Below are 9,679 nucleotides of genomic sequence, written 5' to 3' on the forward strand. Positions count from 1 at the left end.
ACAGTTGAGGATCACGTCCATGAGTTTTTGGAACTAGCGAATTTAGTGCACTATCCAGATCACTCTCTGGTGGTTTTCTTCTGGACCGGTCTGAATAGTGCACTGAAGGACCTGATGCCTCTGGCTGATCCTCACTGGACACTCTGTGAATATGTGGAGAAGGCTCTGGAACTTTGCGGTTCCCATTACACAGTGGATTATGGTGGGAACCCCAGGCCAAAACCTGCATCTTCGACTCCTTGCTCCAAGCCCTCCATGGCTCCTTGCTCCAAGCCCTCCATGGCTCCTTGCTCCAAGCCTTCCACGGCTCCTTGCTCCAAGCCTTCCACGGCTCCTTGCTCCAAGCCTTCCACGGCTCCTTGCTCCAAGCCCGCCACGGCCCACGAGCCAGCGCCTATGCCCGCCACGGCCAACGAGCCAGCGCCCTCAACCGTCCCAGAGCCAAGGCCCGTGGCCTCCGCCGTCCCAGAGCCAAGGCCCGTGGCATCGCCCACTCCCATGACTACGCTCCCAGCTGGAATAGGAATAGGGGAGAAGGAATAGGACACCTTCTCCCCAGTCTCTGCCCATGCTCACGACCACGGAGGTCATTCCCCAGCCGCTGCCAGTGCTCACGACCACGGAGGTCGTTCCCCAGCCGCTGCCAGTGCTCACGACCACGGAGGTCGTTCCCCAGCCGCTGCCAGTGCTCACGACCACGGAGGTCGTTCCCCAGCCGCTGCCAGTGCTCACAACCATGGAGGTCGTTCCCCAGTCGCTGCCAGTGCTCACGACCATGGAGGTCGTTCCCCAGTCACTGCCAGTGCTCACGACCACGGAGGTCATTCCCCAGTCGCTGCCAGTGCTCCCGAACACGGAGGTCTGTTCCCAGTCGCTGCCAGCTCTCGTCGAGCCTCCCACGGCTCCACCTTCCATGGCTTCTCCCCTCGAGCCTCCCATGGCTCATGCATAAATCTGGGATGAACTTTGTGTGGAGCGTTCACATATTGCGCACAGCTCTGAGAGATCAAAATAGCAGCACATCATGAGCCATGTGTGTTAGGCATGTGACGGTATCAAATTTTCATGTCACGGTAATTGCTGGAGTTTCTATCACCGTATTGAATTACATTATAAAAACAGGTTGAAAGATACACAAACTTTGTTGTTGTACTCTTAATAACAAGTTTAATTACTTTTTTCAGTACCAAACTGTCCTTTTAAGTTAACAGATAACAAAGAACTTTGAAAAGAACTCTGAACATTTAAAAAACGAATTGAAAAACAGTTCAACACCATTGATACACAGTCAAATATAACATTAAGTTGATATCTTAATATTTAAATGGTCATTATGTCACAGGGTCACTGATCATTACAGATCAGTGCAGACCTACAACTTGTCTTGTTAAGGCTGTTAAAGTCAGGCAAGACTAACTGTACTGAGACGGCAACTAGTCTACAACAATAGTATGCATGCTTTTTCTGGATAGCAAACCAGTTGCTAATATAAAGCTAGGTGGTAGCTACAGATTTAACAACTGCAAATTCACTCAGACTGTACAGTATGGAAATGGACGATTGCATGGCGTTCCATTACAGGACTTAGTATTAACTGATTACAAATCTATTTTAGTTGTTTCTACAAATGACACAAATGTTACTGTGTCGCCACTTGAAAGCAAGCTACACATTATCTGCAAATGGCAACAACAGTTCATTTCTTTGTCATCTTAGTTGTCACTTAGCTAGTTGTCTCAGAGTGTTGTCTCTCAGTTTTCAAATGCAGTTTGGAAAAACGAGCAGAACTGTCACAACTTGCCTTTATCTCGCCGAATTACACAGGATGATTGTCCTGCAAATGTGTGAAAACGTTGGAGGTGTTTGTGTTTCACTGCCTCTTTTCTGCCACGTTTTTTGCACAAAGGCAAATCGTCTTCGACCAAGCATTTTTATGGAACCCAAAATACTTCCTCACTTCTGAATTAACCCTTTTGGAAGGTGGATTAAGGGTTGGCTGCGTTCCTCCTTCAGTCATGTTTCTTGTCCACATTGGTTTTGTTTACATCAGAGTGCACATTTATGCCGCATACACACAGTGTTGTAAATCTTAATTCGTTGATGGAAAAAATTACAGTGCGATTAGAAACATTTGGCTAAAAGGTTATCTAGAATTATTTTACGGTATTTTGAAATGCCCTCGATAACAATATCGTGCATGTTAATTACCGTGATATACCGTATTACTGAATGTGTGTGTGTGTGTGTCAACATTCATTGAAGCGTGTTGCGCATGCAGACTGTATATTTATTTATTAAACAGCTTTTTACAATTTACAAAACTATTGTATGTCTTCAAAAGTCTTTGAATATAATGCATGAGTTTTATGGACTACTTTAATGGTGCTTTTATGGTTCTTTTATGCCATTCTTTGAGCTTGACGGTAACGACCATGATTAAAGCCCCATACACACATGCAATGACTTCCAAAGACAAAGTGACTAGATCTCATTCATTTTCAATGAGAGCTGGGGACTTCCAGTGACATGAGCGACAGCGACCTCTGGCAACCAGATGTGGGCTTAACAAGCAACATTACAAAGTTGAGAAAAGTTTAACTTTATGCAAATGAGGAGCGACTATTGGGAGCAACAAAAACATCCGTCTCCTTTAAGATAATGGAGTCAAGTGTAGGCAGAGAAGTTAAAGTTTCTGTGAGTGATTTCACTGTTCTATATGATTCATCTGTAACCACATACAGTACATGAATATAATTTAAAAAAAAGAAATTGTCAGCAGTCTGAGTGAGTTTGATTGGTACATTGATATATCGTTCATCTTATTATTCTTATGATGCAACTAAAAACTATTTCACTCCTGTACAGTAGGTGGCGCTGTTGCGGCACTGTAGTTATACCAGTCTCCTGTCCGCACCCTTCAGCTGTGAGAGATTAATATAATAAACGCTGTTAAAGCATTTATTTACCTACTTTGGCATAACTGTTTCATTATGTTCTTTCCATGATTGTTGATGCATTTTGAGGAGTATATAATTTATGTTTTTAATGTGAGTGAGATTAAAGAGCACTGTTGGATATTTATTTGCACATGTATTTTGCTACAAGTAGGTCTATATTCCAGACTCCTGAACTCAGCTTCTCTTTTTATAATGCCTGAATTAATGTCTGGATAATATACAGTGCTGTGAAAAAGTATTTGCCCCCTTCCTGATTTCATCCATTTTTGTGTATTTTTCATACTAAATTGTTACAGTTTTCAAATATATATACTGTATATTTTTTATTGAAGCAAAAAAGTTATCCAACACCAATATCACCCATGTGAAAAACTAACTGCCCCCTTAAACTTAATAGCTGGTTGTGCCACATTTAGGAGCAACAACTGCAACCAAACGCTTCCAATAACTGGAGATCAGTCTTTCACAACACTGTGCTGGAATTTTGGCCCACTCTTCTTATCAGAACTGCTTTAGTTCAGCCACATTGGAGGGTTTTTGAGCATGAACTGCCCATTTAAGGTCCTGCCACAGCATCTCAGTTGGGTTCAAGTCAGGACTTTGACTTTGTATACGTAATTTTTGAGGTGTGTATCAGATCCACATCAATGCTGGTGTTTGCCAGTGGAAAAATGACAAAAATCTCTTATCTCATTGGTCAGTAATTTTTCATCGCAGTCCGAAGAAAGAAAAATTGGACAACTCTCCGTAAAAAAAAAAAAAAAACCTTTGGATTGTCAGTGGACGATTTGTCGGACCCGGTGTGAATAGCCCCATAGGAATCCATTAAAAACCTAAACCTAACCTAAACCTAACCCTCACAAAAAACTTTCTGCATTTCTACATTTTCTTTTTTGTAATTAACATTTTTTATTGATTCATATGCACATGACAGTGGAAAAAACTCAACACATATATAAAGAATCAACATTTTACATTTAAACCCCACTAATACAATCCCACCCTGACCCCTAACAAACACCCGTGTGGTCCCACATAACACACACACACACAATCCAAAAAATAAAAAATAAAAATATAAAATAAAATAAAAATATACATATATATATACACAAATAAATACATGATTAAACTAAACTACACCCTCCTCGAGAGTCCCCCAAAAAAACTAAATATTTGCCCCATTTTTTTGCAAATAAGTCCCTAAACCCCAGCCTTCTACTTACCGCCTCTTCAAATGCAGCTACCTTCCCCATTTCCACACACCACTCCGAAAAAGAGGGTGCTCCACTTGACTTCCAACCCCTTAAAATTACTTGCCTGCCGATCATGAGACTGGTCAAAACCCAATTTTTTATGTGATTATCCCCTAAATGCATGACCGCCCCATCACCCAAAATACAGAGTCTGGGACAGAGCAAAACCTGAGTGTTCAAAACATCACACAAATACCTCTGAACCCTCAACCAAAACTCCTGGATCTTAACACCCCCCCCAAAAGACATGGGTAGTGTCTCCAACTTTTGACTGGCATCGCTAGCAAGTGGGTGTGTCTTTAAGACCAAGCCTATATAATCTAGAGGGGGTCCAATAAAATCTATGTAAATTCTTAAATTGCATAAGGCGAACCCTTGCATCTCTAGATACAGACTTGACATTTTTAAGAATCTTAGTCCACACTCCATCCTCCAATACCAAATTCAAATCTTTTTCCCATACTCTCTTGAGAGAAGTCAAGGCTCCATCCCCCAGACTCTGAATTAGTAGGGAGTAATACACTGATGCTTCATGGCCTTTTCCAAAAGCAGCTATCACCTCTCCCAAAGCACCTGCTGCCTTAGGGGGGTGCGTGCCACTCCCAAAAATAGTGCAGAGTAGGTGGCAAAGCTGTAAATACTTATAAAACTGAGATCTGGGAATGCCAAAATGTTGAACCAAATTTTCAAAAGGTCTCAATACTCCACCCTCATATAGGTCACCAAGTGCATTAACCCCCCTCACAATCCAATCTGACCAACAAAAAGGGGACTTATTAATACATAGTTTAGGGTTCAGCCATATGCTCGAGGCTGCGTTTAAATAAATATCAGAATTAAACACTCTGGACACTTTTGTCCATATCGAGTGCAAATGCAAAATAACAGGGTGCAACTTAACCTCTCCGGCTAGTTTGATAGACAGGCTTTGCAGTGGCGAGATAGGGGCAAGAACTTCCTTTTCAATACAAAACCAGGGAGGGGCCCTCTCAGGTGGAAGCGACCAATGAGCCAAATGTCTAAGACTGAATGCATAATAATAAAAAAAATCTTGGGTAGGCCTAACCCACCATTGTCAATTGGCCTATCTAACTTATTGAAATTTAACCTGGGGCGCTTACCTTTCCAAATAAAGGACTTCGCTATGCTATCAAATTGCTTGAAATAAGAGAGGGGGACATCTATAGGGAGAGATTGTAACAGGTAGTTGAATTTTGGAATACAATTCATTTTAATAACATTAACCTTCCCAATCATCGATAAACGTAATGAAGCCCACCTGCCCACATCGCTTGAAAACCTTTTTATTAAAGGGTCAAAATTAACTCTAACTAAATCAGACAAATTTGCTGGGAATAAAATCCCCAAATACTTAATGCCCTGTTTGGGCCACCGGAAGGCGCCCGGCTGGAAAGCTGTTTCTGGGCAGTACGCTGTCAGTGCCACAGCTTCGGATTAAACCAATTTACATTGTATCCTGAGAACTTGGAAAAGGAATTAATAATTCTGTGGAGGCAAGGCATAGATCTAGTAGGTTCAGAGACAAATAATAAAATATCATCTGCGTAAAGCAGAAGCTTATGTGCCACGCCTCCCGCCGTCACCCCTGGAAAATCATCCTCCTTTCTGATCGCGGCTGCTAATAGTTCCAGGGCAAGACAGAACAATAATGGGGAAAGAGGGCAACCCTGCCGAGTGCCCCTATCCAGAGTAAAATAATCTGAGATTAATCCATTTGTTTGTACCGCTGCTACAGGGTGTTTATAAAGTAACTTAATCCAACCAATAAATGTACTCCCGAGCCCGTATATTTCCAAAATCTTAAAAAGATAATCCCATTCTACCATATCAAAAGCCTTTTCAGCGTCAAGTGAGATGGTAGCGACCGGAGATTGTTCATTTGCCATTGACCACATGATATTGATGAGACGCCTGATGTTATCAGAAGAGCTGCGGCCCCGAATAAACCCCACCTGATCTATATGTATAAGATAACTTTTATACTCGCTTGGATATTTGTCCTTTTTAAGAATCAGACTGATCCGGGCTTGTGTCATGGTTGGTGGAAGCTTTCCATTCTTTAATGATTCAGTATAAACTTCTAACAAAAGTGGAGCCAGTTCTGTAGCATAGGATCTAAAAAATTCTGCAGCAAATCCATCTGGTCCCGGAGCCTTGCCAGTAGGTAGGGACTTAATTACCTCGTCAAGCTCCTCCAAGGTTATCTCAAAATCAAGAGAGTTTTTTTTGCTCAATCATCAGTTTAGGAAGATCTAATGGTTCCACAAAGTTTCTAATATCTTCATCAGTAGACGAAGACGTGGACCTATAGAGATCAAGATAGAATTCTTTAAAAGCATTATTAATATCAATGGCTGAGGTAAATATTTCACCACCAGCAGATTTCACTGAGGGACTGGTAGAAAAAGACTCTCTCTGCTTTATATATCTAGCCAGAAGCTTCCCTGCTTTGTCACCCGACTCAAAGTATGACTGTCTTGCCCTGAATAACCAAACCTCCACTTTCCGCGACAAAATAGTATTATATCTATATTTCAATCGGGTCAATTCTCTGAGGCCATCAGCTGACATACGGCGCTTCAGCTCTGCCTCGGCACTTTTAATATTTCCTTCCAACTCCACGAGTTCTCGTGCTTTGGATTTTTTGATGAATGAGGCATACTGTATGATCCGATCCATAAGTACCGCCTTAAGTGCCTCCCAAGCCACGCCCACAGAGGATACTGAGGACCAGCTGGTCTCCATATAAACATTGATTTCAGTCTTTAACATTTGTTGGAATTCAGGATTGTGCAGAAGGGATACATTAAGGTGCCAACTATATGATTTCTTTTTCTCTATATGTGGCATCACCTCTAAACTCACCAGGGCGTGATCTAAGACTAAGATGTTTCCAATTAAGCAATCCACAACAGATGAAATGAGGGATTTGGATATCAAAAAAAAAAATCTATTCTAGAATAAATCTTATGGACTGATGAAAAAAATGTATATTCCCTACCAGATGGGTTCAAAAGTCTCCAAATATCCGAAAGACCAAGATTTTTACACATCCTGTGAAGCGTCACTGTTGCTCTAGGGGGTTTACACACTTTTGCTTCACTGTGATTAAGGACTGAATCCATCAAAAGATTAAAGTCTCCTCCCAATATTATATCATGAGGGGTGCCAGCGGCTTGCAACATCCCTTCAAGATCTATAAAAAAGCCCTGATCATCAGCCTTAGGTGCGTAAATATTAGCCAAAATCAACCTTTGCCCTTGAATTTCAGCTAAAACTATAATTACTCTTCCTAATTTATCTTTAGTCTGTTTGAGACATTTGAATTGTAGATGTTTATTTACCAATATAATGACTCCCCTGCTTTTACTTGAGCCAACACTAAAGAAAACATGTCCACCCCATATCTTCCCAAATGTTTCCGCTTTCTGCGGGGAGAGATGTGTTTCTTGAAGAAACACTATATCATATTTCTTACGTTTAAGAAAAGTAATAACTTCCTTCTTTTTATGGGGTGCCCCACCCCATTCACATTCCATGTGGAGAGAGATAGTACACTCATATTAATATTTGACATTTTGATATAGTAGAAAAAATAAACTGTGTGTCAAAAACAAAATTATACAGACCACATTCCCCATTAGGGAAACAATCAAACCCCGAACTTTCCCCTGAACAAAACAAACAGAAAAAAGAAAAACATGCGCATTAACCCCGCGCACGAAAGCGCCAACCAGCGTCAATCCCTTCAAACTCAAAAGGTCCATGAACGCCCACGAGCCCCCGTGACAACTTTGCCATCGGATTGCACAATTTTGCCTCACAAATTTGTGAAGCAAAATTACATAACAGAAAATACTTTGTAAAATAAACCCAGTCAATAGGAAGAATGAACACAAAGAATGTGTAGATTCATTCACAGAACTGTTTTAAAGGTGTGAACTTCCACAAAACAAATTTCAGCTGATATAAAACCGTTCAGATTCCTCGGTCAGGCAAACGAATGTTCAGTGAGCCAGCTGTTATGAGTTCAGCGGATGACGTAATCATTCCAATGTCCCGTAAAAAAACTAAAAACAAACTCCAGCCAGCAGGAGGAATAAGCACGAAGAACGAACAGATTAATCCACAGCTGTTCCAAAGGAGTGTTATTCAATAGAACAAGCTCCAGCCGCTAGGCGGAACCAACACAAAAAGAAACAAAATCGGCATCATGGTTCCCCGGATGGTCAAGTCAATTCACTCGGAGGCCGCATAAACGTATAAACCATGACTTACACAATCCGTCAGCTTTATAAAAGACATCCTTTGTGTGAGCATGTAGATATTTTGCGGTCATCTGTAGTGTCCACTTCTCAAACTGGCAGGGAACTTCAATGCAAAAGTTTCTTTAAGGAAAAGTGTTATTCACAAAACAAGCTCCAGCCTCTCGGCAGAGCCAACGCAAAAAACCCAAAGTGTCACCCAGCTTCCTCAAGAGTAAGTACAGCGAGTTGACCCACTCACATGAGAAACATCCAATGGTTTACTCAGACATTGATTCTATAAAAGACATTGCCTGATTGGGACATATAAATACTTTGCGACCGACCTTCGTTTCTATTCTCAGTTTGGCAGGAAACATCAGAGCAAACGAGATCTTTTTCTGATGTAAGAGTTTCTTACATTCCTTGAACCGATCGCGTTTCTCTCTTGTCGAGTTTGCAAAGTCCGGGAACAAGAAAATATTATGGTTCTTCCAAGAAAGCTTCCCTTTGCTCCTCGCCTGGCGCAACACAAGATCTTTATCGGATGATCTCAGAAATCTGGCCAGAATCGATCGGGGCCTATCTCCCTCAGCAAATCTGTGAGCTGGGACTCTGTGAGCTCGCTCGATTTCCAGCTTGTGGCCTGTTATGTCGAGCAGACTCCGGAAAAACTCATCTAGGAATTTCACCATATCTCTGCCCTCTTCATGCTCAGGAATTCCAACAATGATGTTATTCCGGCGGCTTCTATTCTCAAGATCTTCAAGCTTTTCAAGGAGATGTTCCAAATCAACTTTGGTCGCGGGCAGATTAGCGGTTAATTCCCTCTCCGAAGACATCTGACACTCTTGTAACTAACTCAGAGAATTTTATTTCCATCACCGTAATCGATCGACCTATTACAGCAAGATCCTCCAACTCAGCAAGAACCTTCGTCAACATCACCGACATGTTGGACAACTGACGCTGGATCTCCTCTCCCGCCGCGCCATCCAAATCGAGTCCCTGGTCTGTAGGCCTGTCGGGGCTTTCATCCTGAACACGTAAGTGTCTTTTAATGTCTCCAGAGCCCGAGGATTTTGACTTTTTTGCCATGTTTTGCATCAAAGAGCAATTGTGTAACTGGGTGTATCAAATTCACCAGATTATAACATGAAAATAATTGAAAATTTAGCAAAGTGCACAGAGCTCGTCGCTC

The sequence above is a fragment of the Myxocyprinus asiaticus genome, chromosome 31 (assembly GCF_019703515.2).
Source record: "Myxocyprinus asiaticus isolate MX2 ecotype Aquarium Trade chromosome 31, UBuf_Myxa_2, whole genome shotgun sequence".
NCBI classification, from domain to species: domain Eukaryota; kingdom Metazoa; phylum Chordata; class Actinopteri; order Cypriniformes; family Catostomidae; genus Myxocyprinus; species Myxocyprinus asiaticus.